The 12,146-nt window shown below is 33.9% G+C and overlaps 1 protein-coding gene across 1 annotated transcript in view; it reads right to left on the bottom strand.

The window, feature by feature from the left end:
• KLHL14 (kelch like family member 14) overlaps positions 1-12,146 on the bottom strand; it is a 168,093-nt gene that overhangs the window by 115,223 nt on the left and 40,724 nt on the right. The window lies entirely within an intron of this gene.

The raw sequence follows: 12,146 nt of genomic DNA, 5'->3' as shown, positions 1-12,146 counted from the left end.
TACAGCTTTATTTCAGGCTCAGTACTTTGTTTCTCAGAATAGTCGAAGAAAAATATATAAAGGGTCTTAAGTGAGAAAAACACAAGGACACCAATAAGAAAACCAGCAAAAGGAGAGCAGATGTTTCTCTTTGTCTAGGTACAGTCATATATGCCCAAAGTACCTTGTGAAATAGCTTGGACTCTCCTAACTTCCTCAGATAAATACATACGTAGAATACTTAAAAAATAAATGGAATACATGGACAAAACTAAATGACAGAATCTGGTTCACTGAATGATGAAGGAAAGAAATTATTATCTGAAAAGAGGAATTAATATTTTTAAAATCATCCTAAGGAAACAATGTTATAAAAACATTAACCTGAAATGCATATACTGAAGGAAATCAGAAAGGCCCACAGGTTCTTGAGTCAGTCCAGATGAAAGGTAAATCTGGATGTTGTTAGAATAGTATTTAAGAATTGTTTGTAATGAATCCAATTATTTATCCACAGAACTCCTGCTCTGATATCCCATTGTAACATGGGGATGAATTTGTATTCTTGAAGACTATAGTAATAGCATATAAGTTCTGGCAGGTTTATCAAGTTGGAGAAACTTTGAGTATAGTTCTATGGACTATAAGTTTGACCTCCAAAAATCAGCCTAGCTTTGTTTAGAGAGGCTTTTGCCAAATTCAATACAAGAAAACACATTTTTTATTACTAAGTATCCACTACAGTGTACTTGATTTCAATTATAACTTTTAGGTCATAACAATATTCAGAGACTGTCTATTAAAAGAGGTTTCCATTTGAATTGGTAAAGCACTAAGTAGTTAATGAAATCATAGGTATATTGAAATAAGTCCTTAAGAGTTTTTAGAACATTATTACCTAAAGTTCCTGTGGCCTATAGGTTCATAAATTTAGAATTGAAAGTGATATTAGTGACAATTTAGTTAACTTTGCTGTTAAAGTAAATGACGTTTGCTCATGGGCATACATATATTAAACAGAGGATCAGATTTGAACCAAGGTCCTCTGCTTCCAAATGTAATTATTCCTTCTCTCTCTCCCTTCCTTCCTCCTTCCTTCCTTTTTCCCTTCTTCCCTCCCTCCTTCCTTCCTTCTTCCCTTCCTCACTCACTCCTTCCTTCCTTTTTTCCTTCCTCCCTCCCTTTCTCCCTCCCTTTTCTCCCTTCCTTCTTTCCTTCCTTCCTTCCTCCCTCCTTTCCTCCCTTCCTTCCTTTCTTCCCTTCCATCTCTGTTTTTATATGTCCCTCTCTGCCACTTTCTTTTCTTCTCCCTTTCACTCAATAACTTCTGGACATTGGTTATTATTTCACCAATATCATTTCTATTTTTTGCTCCTATTTGCAGATATCATGATAACACCCTAGGTTAAATAATTGATTCCCTTCCAGTTAGAATAGACCTATGTAGTTAGGATAATGGCAGAAATTGTCCCTCAAATGTATAGTCCAGTTGCCTGAGCAACTAGTGCCACCAAATTTTTCTGTGTTACCAGACATATAAAATGTCTTCAACAGTGGAGCAATACTGGCTAAGATTCATTATATTAGAATTGAACACTTTTCCTGCATATGAAGCACTAATTACTAAAATTCCAAAATGCCTTTAAAACTTTTCTCCTTCTAAGCTCTACCACCTTGATTATCTCAAACTACCATATAATTGTTTTATCTTCTAATTATTTTCTTTTGCACAGAGTTGTCTGCTGAAGTTAGTTATGTTACATAATCAATTTGGATTGGATAAAACCAGGTCAAAACCACAGAAAATTGTTCAGTTTCAAAGCAGGATTTACTAATGTGACTTTGATTTTCCTTTCCAAGACAAATTCTCTTTTTTCTTTCTCCCTAATAACTTCTCATTGGATGCAATATTACAACTTAATAATCAGCAAAACATCATACACACATTCAGAGAAAGAGAAAAAAATAATGACTTTGTTGGGAGAAAGTGTGTATGTAATAAATTATGCTATGTAGGTATAGGTATATATAAAATATACATGTGTATGTGACCACACACACACACACACACACACACACACACACAAACATAGACAGACATATGACAGATAGAAGCATTGTAAATGCATTCCAAAAAAAATACAGTATCCTTCAATCCTCAGAGTTTGGACTGCAAGTCTTATGCATACATGTATACACCCTGACACATCCTTCGTGAATGCTTTGATGTTTTCAAATGTCCCTCTCTATGCTGATACACACTATTCTTTTCCCATTTTCATTCTGTTTGTCTCTTCCCAGCCTGTCTTCAGTGCCACCTGAAGGCAAATGAAGCAAGGAAGTGAAAATGACTGTAATTCTTCCGTTCACTTCTCTGCAGCCTCCAGTGTGTCAGTCTCCATACGGTGGCTCAGCTGAGCTCTGACTAAGTTCAGTGAGTCCTCATGCAGGTGCAATTTGTTAACACTCTTGGGTACAGTGGTACCTATATGCCAAAATCAAGACTTGGAATGTATCAGTAAATAAAATCTCAAAGCTGAGTTTGTGAGATTAAGGGAATAAGAAGAGATATCCTCCCTGCTTATCCTTTAGAATAAAAAAGTACAAGGCTTGAGAATGCTGATTAATGCAACAGCCAGCCACGATTCCAGGAGACACATAATGATGCATGCTATACCACTTTGTGACAGTCAGATGATGTACTCAACATGTATAATAAGACTTATTCTGGATGTAGCCAATATGGATATGTGCTTTGTTGGACTATAAACATTTGTTAAATAAGTTTTGTTTTTCTTCCTTTTTTTTTAAATGGGGAAGAGAAAGTAAGAGGCACAAAATAATAGTTGAAAAATTAAAAATAAAATTTAATATGACATAAAATATTCAAAACTTTGTAACTTAATAATTTTCTTTCCCCTGTATTAAGTTGCTGAGAGATGGATTTTTAAAGTAAAAAGCTGTGTGTCAACTCTGAGTATTAAGGAAGTTTTAAGGACAACTACCATTTCCTCTGTCCATTTTCCTTTGGCACCCTGGGTTTCATTCTAAGGTATTCCTCTACCTCACTTTAAATATTTGGAGAATCCTGACTGTTCATATATAGATTCATAGAACCGATTTAACAACTTTTTACTTAGTATCAATCTAATAAGTCCCTGATAACTTGCCTCCTCTTTCAGCTCACCTTGAAATGTTGCTGTGTTTTCACAGATGTCAAGAGCTGTTGATATTTTGGCCCCTGAATTCAACTGAGTAAAAAAAATCTTGGGATTATATTTTATTTTGCCTTAACTGATCATATGGCCATCATGATCATCACAAATACTCCTTTTAAGCAGGACCCTGAAATAGGTGCATTGTTAGGAGAGGTTTTGAAAGTTTTTTTTTAATCTTTCTTTCACTTCTCAGTTCTTTTACCAAACTGATAAGAGATGGGAACATGAAAGCTTTTAGACTGAAAACACCTTGCTTTATACATTCTTCTACCTGGCACTTCTGAAACTGCTTTCTTATATTATGATCTTTGTGAGATGTTTTGATTGACTAGAGGTTACTGTTGAAATTTTCTTCCTTCAGGAAGTTTTTTTCCCAAGATTTTTAAGTGTTTTCTCCAAATGATTACTACTTCTTTTCAATAACTAATAAACTAGTTAAATAGTGGATATTCATTGTATTTAGAATTACATTTTTTCTATGCATATCCTTATCTAATCCTCCCTTCTTTTTATGATTTGCATTCCCTTAACATTTTAGTTTCTCTTTCTTTAAAAGAGAAGACAGAACAGAAGTCTCTTCGTCTGTCTGTCTATCTGTCTCTCTGTTCTCTCTGTCTCTGTCTCTCTTGTTATTCTCCTAGGAGGCAATATGGGGCAATTAAATCCATTCTTTCTGCATTAGGAGTCCAAGAACCTAGATTCAGACCATAATACCTATTATCAGTGTAATAATATCGCGTATTTTTCTAGGCTGTTTCCTCATTAGTAAAATGAGAGAGCTGGGCTTGACAGTCTCTTAGCCTTCTAGATCTAAATGTATGATAAACAGTTCTGTTTTTCTCTATTCTAGTTTAATTCTATAATCACTTATTAAGTGTCAATTATATGCAAAACATAAAGTGAATGATAGAGAACATTTGGTAGAGAGAGTCTCCTAACAGGGACTGTTTGGCAGAGGGAATAGTGTCACTGAAAGTCCCTTTTATGATAAAATTGTACTTCTAGAGAAATGGAAGATCAATTATTTCTAAACAGAAGCCAAAATGATTTTGTCAAAGTACAGCTCTAACCATGTCATCATTCCTATTTGATAAATTTCATTGGCTCCCCATCCTCACTATGTCCAAAAATACATACACACACATAAATGTGCAAGGTACTATAATAAGGTGCTGAAGAGAAAAATGAAATAGCTTCTATCTTCTTGAAGCTAACAAATACCAATAACTATACTGCTACTGTTGTCTACAATTCTTTATGTCTACATCTCAAACTGGATATCCTGTAGGGATCTCAACTAACCATATCTGGAAACAGAACTCATGTTCTCCCTCACCCATCCTTCATCTGAATTTTCTTGTTACTGTCAAGGTACTATGACACCATCATTCTCCCATACACCTAGGCCAACAACCTTGCTGTCATTCTCAACTTCTCACTCTTCACTCACCCCCTGTTTCTAACCAATTATCACATCTTACCATCTCTACCTCATTTCCCCTCTCATTTCTCTCTCTCTCTCTCTCTCTCTCTCTCTCTCTCTCTCTCTCTCTCTCTCTCTTCTCTCTCTCTCTTTTTCTCCCTCTTCCTCTCCCTCCCTCCCCCCTCTCTCTCTCTTCCTTGAATGCTTTTACTTCCTCACCCACGTCCTTCCTGCTTCCTTTAAGATTTAGGTCAAGCATAACTTTGTACAGGAAAAATTTTTCTGGTCCCCAGGTATTTATACTTACCTTATATCCATTCTCTCTATTTTTTTAATCTAAAATATGACATCTAAAAAGTAGATACAAAATCTATCAAAGTAGACATATACAACCTCCCCTATAGAAATTCATGTTACCTCTTCTTTTTGAATGTAAGCTTCCTTTTTTCTTTGTATCCTCAGCACTTGGCACTGTGAGTGGTACATAATAAACCTTAAGAAATGCTTGGGGAATGATTTATTGATGTTTCTTCTGCTTCTAATTCTTATTTTTTTCACTTAACTGATAATGGTCTTTTTCATCAGATTTTCTCACTCTACCTTTTCTTTTCCTACTGTTATAGCTTCTCCATAGTCTTCATTATTTCAACTTCATTGTCACTAACCATTGTTTCAATATTTTCACTAAGAAGTGTTTTGTATGAAAGGACAATGATAAAGAGAAGCCTTAAATACTATTGCCTTCTACTGATTTCAGTTTTCTTATCTATAAAATCTCCAGGACTGTTGTTATTATCAAATGAGATAATGATTATAAAGCACTGAGCACAGTGTCTGGCACATTGTAAACACTATATCAATGTTAGCTATTGTTTTTATTATGTTTATTATATTAAAACTGGGGGAGTCTCACTTAGCCTGCATTCCTTTGTCTATATCTCAACAGTATAATCTGCATTCTTAAAAAAAAAGTCATTTTTATGTCATAAGGATTACAAGTTATCTAAGCAGCATATAGGAGGTTCAAGGACAAGTTTCATGTTTTCTGGGAATTCCAAGAATGGCAGAATATAGAAAATATCTTATTTTTAGTTAGCATAACATAAAATTGCTAATATAATTTTCTTAGAAGATGGCTTTATAAATGGAATGCCTTTCAATTAGATACAATCTTACTAAATATACTACTATTAAAAGCTCTAAATACGTAAAATAGTACCCAAATGAAATGTCATTTTCAAATTCTAATATCATAACTAGTGAATTTAAAGCAAATTTAATATACAGCTTTTCATTTTTATTTCTCAGTCCGGTCCCTGTGACTACATTCAGAATCACTGTTTCTAGTTGTTGGGCTTGTCCCCTGAAGGTGAAGGCATATTGGAAGCATGAACAACTACCTGTTTAGTTGATTCCTCTTTACTATCCTCCAATAAATGTAACCAATACCACTTTAACACCTCCTTCCTTAAAAATCTTGATGACTGGGATCCTCAGTCAAAACTCAAGTTTTAAGTCTTTAAAAGCTTCTGTCACAGACCTAAACCACAAGTGCTTATTTTTCTTCATCCTTAGACTTTTCCCCATAAAATGCAAGTCCCTCAAGAATAGAGGCTATTTTAGTTTTTCATTTTGTCTTTGTCTCCCAAACACTTAGCACCATGTTCTAGTCCCTAGCAGGTAAGTAATAAATGCTTTTTGAATTATTACACTGACTTGACTAAGTCCTCTAAATACATTGGCTCATTTTGTATGAAATTATTATCTTAAAACTGGGGGAGTCCCACAAGCCAGTGCATTGGTAGCTAATCTTAGCATCCACTTCTTTACATTTTTGAAGCAATGAATGGTTAAGTATGATGGAAAGAACCATGCCTGAAAAAATTACTTTCTTCAGTGTGCTTTTAACACTTTATAGCCTAAAAAAAGGCTGGGGAGGAGGTTCTATGGCCTAAAATAACATCTGATTAGATGATAATGTTTTTAGAACTATTGAAATTTACAAAATTTGCTTTCCTGGACTTCATAATCTCCAGGAACTTAATGTTCTGCAAATTGAAATAAATTCTGAAATTTATTTCCCCAGCACTCCCTGTCTCTGTGGCCCTTCTCTACCTTTGATTTAAAAGGATAGAGGATGGACATTAAAGAGATCTTCCCAGAATCTCAACTATTAATCATTTTTCCACTTCATCGTTTTCCACTTTACTATTTTCCTGGACTTCATGATTTCCAGAAACTCATTGTTCCTTAAGATGAAATGAACTCTGAAGCTCTCAGTTCCTCAGATCACTTCCCACCCCTATTGTAGGACTTCATCATGTTCTGGACCTCGATAGCCTACATCTTCTATCTGTTTTTTTTTTCCCCCATTAGATTGTTAGTTTCTTCCAAGTAAGGGCTAATTTAGTTTTCTTTTTAACCTCAGCATTTAACACAGTGCCTGGTGCAAAATGCTTACTAAATATTTATTGACTATTAACTACAATTATCAAGATGATTAAAAAAAAGTTGGAGGTAGATAAGACAGAAATATGTTCTATTAGGTCTTTAAAAAAAGCTAAGTGTCTATACATACAAAGTAAAAGAAAGAGCCGGCAATTATAAAAATGTTAGGATTCCTTCCCACAAGAAACAAAGAAAAACAAAGAAAGCAAAATGCAGAGAAAACCCTTTATTATCATTATTCATGTAACTGAAATAAGTATGTTTCATTGTACTAAGAGTATATAGAACATTGCCTCAATTCCAACTCTTCCTTTCTAGCATTTACAATGGACCAAATTTTTTATTGAAAAGCTTAATTTGATCAAAATTGAAGTTTTGATTCTAATCATACTTTGTTCTAATATTGTATGCTGACAGGAAAAGAAAGGGTGTTCTCATCAGTGCAATCAAGTTGACTGAATCAGGAGTTAGGAATTCTGATAGTTTTAAGCAACCAAGAAGTTAAGAATATAAGGTGGGACTTCATACCTACCTTTTATTTTTTCATTTAGATGACTGATTTAGTTGATTGATAATAGAAGCATTTGAACTTTAGTGATCACTGAAATAAGAAATCAAATTTTTCACCATTTCTCTCTCACCCTCCCCACCCCCAACACATATCATCTTCTCTGATATAAATCTCCAACTACTTCATAAAGCACACTTGCCTGGTTTCCAAAAGGGAACACTGTGGAGTGCTTATCCACCTCTTCCTCTATTACCAGGAAATGTGTGGTATGGAACAGCCATATACTTTACTTGAAAAAGTGAATGACCTCTTAACTGTTTCAATTTGGCAACACTAATTTTTAAAAATAGCTAAATCTTGACAAAGACCCTGAAGTCTTTGTTTTCAACTTTTTACTTTGAAACCTTACTTTGCATTGGAAAAATATACTGAGAATATTATCTCAGGATCTTTTTTTACTTCCTTGTAAAAAATAATAATGATGATATTAGAAGAGACTCTTCTTTTAAAGATGAGGCACTTCAACTGCTAATCTCAATTTATTTCCAAACAAAATAATTTAAAATCCTATTTTCCTCATCTATCATCAAAGGGTAAAACCAATTTTTATCTACCACTTGGATTGACTCTGGATGGCTTTAGTTGCCCTTTTAGCTGCAAGATGATCAAACAAAGCCTCCTGTGGAGAAGTAGCTTCTTAGATAGTTAATTCTTATAGCCTCTCTTTGGAGAGATAGGAGAGCTAAGGAAGAGGAGATATTGTTAGCTTATTGTTTTAGGTAAGAAAATTGGTTGATTAATGATGGAACTGTGAGGTAATGAGTAAATATCATTTTGCTAAGATAAAAGAAAAACATACATATGCAATCTTAATCCTACTCTTGAATTTTGTCTGCAAGTCATTTTCAAGATTATAAAATGAGAATAACTAACTGTCAGTTCTGATGTCCTTTTTATTTCAGTCGCTTTGGAAGAATATACAAGAAATCACTATCCCATAACTGTGATACAATTTTGTAATCAATATTATTTCAAGCAATAGAAAATTTATGTAAATGGCTGAGTAACTTTTGATATAAAAATCTCACTAGTTATTAATTTCATATCTGAGATGATTAAACTAATGTGGATTATTAACAGTTTAGAGAATGTATAAATGTGACATATAGTTTGCATTGTTAAAATATCTAATGGGTTGGTAAGACCAGAATCAATGGAAAATGCTGTGTCTGAATTTTAAATGAGCACTTTTCTTGTTTAAGCATATCGTCCTTTAAACACACCAAACTCAGCAACTCTGAACTGAGCTAAGCAGGGATCTTAGGATACTATCTGGTGACATCTTAAGCCACTGAAGCATCACTCTAGCAGCCAGATTATCAGCACCCCTGATGTTTATACAGAGGTTATCCCAGCAACTTGGGCAATATTTCCTCTCGGATGTGTTCACACAGAGTATACGCTATATGAAGTAAAATCTTTGTAGGGAGACAGCATGCATTCTTTAGAAAATAATAATGGTGACAGGTGGTCTTCAAAAACATGATTGTGATTACTTGATGACTTATCTAAGTTTCACCATAATATATAAAAATGAATACTCATGAAATATTACTTTGGGAATTTCATAATATGTTTTCTAATCTGCTTTCCTCTAACTGAAGGATGGTCTCAAAATAATAACTATTCCCAACCCATCAAAATGATTTTGTGCTTTGATTTTTAATGCTAGTATTAGGGAAAATACTAGCTTCCCTCTCGCTTCTAGAAAGGAAATAAGTAGAAAACTTTTTGTGTACTATACAGTTCTCCGCAGTACTTCCATATAACTTATCTAATAAAAAAGTCACAAAAATTACTTTACAAGTCTAATCATCAAAACCTGATATTTTCAGAAAACTTTTCAAGAGGTTTTCATTTCCTTAATTCAGTTGTTCTTCCAGGAAAATAGTAAGATCTTTAAGTGAAAACGTTAACACTTTTTATATTTCTATTCATATTTATTTAGTAATGTATTTTATATATTTGACTTTGAACTAGTGAATATACTAAATTTTGCCCAGTATTCAGTATTATTCTTTACACTATTAACCTAACCAAGAGCCATAAACTCAATAAAGCAATATAAGACAATAATAAGTCTGACGTTTATGAATTGTGTTTTCTTTGTAGGTATTTTCATCAAAATGTAAAGTTATAAAAATATCTTGAAAAGAATACTCAGAAGTACTATTAACAAGATGTTATTACATTATACTGCAAATAGCAAATACATGTAATTTTTAAAAGTCAATTTGCTTTTCAAGTGATAGTATTTATTCACATCGTACATTTAGCCCAACAGACCAGTCAGATTTAATTTTCTACTTCACTTTCTGGATTTCAGAAACTTCCATATTCCACATTTGGAATGACACATAAATATTCAAATCATGACTAAGACACTTTAAAAAAATGTCTTTAAATAAAAATAATTTTACTTCAAATATGATTAGCTCTGAAATAAAAACATTTCCCCCTGTAAATCTGAATAGAGGACTTTACAATGTAGACTAATGCTACATGTGAAGGAATAGAGAAGATAAAATACTAAAAGCTGCAACTCAGCCTACATTAATGTCGAGAACTTCTCTGTTAATTCCTTTTTCATTACTGTAAATAAAAAAAATTTCTTAAATATTTGGTTCACTGAAAAAAATTTAAAATACTAGTTTTTAATAATTGCCAAGAAGTAACAAAAAGATATTGGTGTAGAATCAACAGTGTGGATTGACGTGAAAGAAGATATTTTCCCTCCTGCATCTTCTTCCTTTAAAGGAAAATATAGTTTCCTTCCTACGGCAAGAGTATCAGATTCTTACAGCATCTTACAGCATCCATGACACTTGTAAGCATTCAGTGGTCAGAACACCACTACATATCCTTCAAATGATATGGACCAGTGAAGCTGGAAGGTATCTTCACTGAACCAGACAGCTTGGTATCTTAGCAATCCACCAGGACTCAAGCCCCAGCATGCCCCAGGTGGTGTGCAGAATCTCAACTAAAACAGAGAGTGGACTTTGCATTTTGAAAGTCAACTCTTCTAAATATTGAATTCTAGGTCACATTTAGTGGGTTAAAGTCCACACAAGTTTCTCAACATTTCTTTTTATACATGATATTTTTTAAAAGAAAGCACATTATTCAAAGACACTCATTGGAAAAGATGAAATTCTAGAAGGCATTTTATATATCTATTTAGTTATCTGAATGCATGCTAAATTTATAAAGGCTATGTTATGTGTTGGTATCTTGGTTTGTGACTTGTACTGAAAGACAGTGTGGTCTAAGCCTTGAATATGAACAAGTTCTATGCACTTATTTTAAATACAATGCTCTTTTAGTGCAGATAAAAGTTAAAATGTAGACTGAAAACTCACATAAATTTTTTTATCTTGGAATGCTAGGTCATCACAATGAATCTATAGTATTCTGAATTTTGGACAAAAGAGAAACTCTTACAGAACAAAAACAAGCATGTTCTTTTTGAATTTGTACTTGACTTGTTCATTAGTGAGTCACAGGTCTAAGTGCAGCTTTCTTGCTTTGATTCTCATCTCACTTTTATATTCTGTCCTCACAATTCATTAATTCATTGCTTACAGTTTTCCATTTGCAACTATAAATACTTCCCATTTGAAGTACTCCCATGCCATAGTCCTCACCTTACTATCAGGTCTGTCCAGAAAACTGAAAAAATGATGTGTGTTAGAAGCCTTGGTTATAAAGAATGGATAGGGCATTATGGTTAAAACACAAACATGTAAGCCCATATAGCTGAACCAAAAAGATGCACATTTTTAGAGATTACTCTGGGTAACAAATGTGAGGATGGATTCCAATACTTTCAGTTAATTTAACATTTTGGTAGACTATACTGGCCTGCTCTGGCATTTTAAATCACTGATGCTTTAGCATGTAAATATGAAATACCATTTTTCTTTAAAGTCAACAAGAAAACCCTTCTGCCCAGGCCTTTAACAAGGATTTAAAATTGAAGCTACCAAGTTATGGCTACCCATCCTTAGAATCTCTTATCTACAACTCTGTTCTTAAGAAAAAATAATGATTTCTCCCTTCCTGGCCTTTGCAATGTAATTCTGTTGGCAACATACAGAACCTTTATAAACAAGAACAACCCACTGGTCAACTGCTTTATGACTTCAACTCAAGCACACACTAACTCTTGCCCAAAAAATATGGTTTATGCCTGATAATTCTGTCGTGCCCCCCCACCCCACGCTGAACTGTGCAGATCACAGGGATCCATTAACCCCTTTGGGTTAAGCATCTGTTGTGTCTCCTTTAAAGAGAGGAAAGGATGTCCATAAGATGCAAAAGTTTTCCTGAGCAGATGAATGACAGGATTTCCAGCAGCATCACTAACAGACAAAGCACCTCAGTAATTATAACCTTGAAAGGGAAGAAACATCAACTACCAAAAAACTTGAGGGTCTGACAGAGAGAACAGCGGTGCTCTCCTTGAATCCCAGCAACACTCTAGAGCTTCTGATCACCCAACTAA

The sequence above is a fragment of the Antechinus flavipes genome, chromosome 1 (assembly GCF_016432865.1).
Source record: "Antechinus flavipes isolate AdamAnt ecotype Samford, QLD, Australia chromosome 1, AdamAnt_v2, whole genome shotgun sequence".
In the NCBI taxonomy this organism is placed as follows: domain Eukaryota; kingdom Metazoa; phylum Chordata; class Mammalia; order Dasyuromorphia; family Dasyuridae; genus Antechinus; species Antechinus flavipes.
Note: the sequence above shows the minus strand (reverse complement) of the source record. Positions and strands in the feature narration are given on the sequence as shown.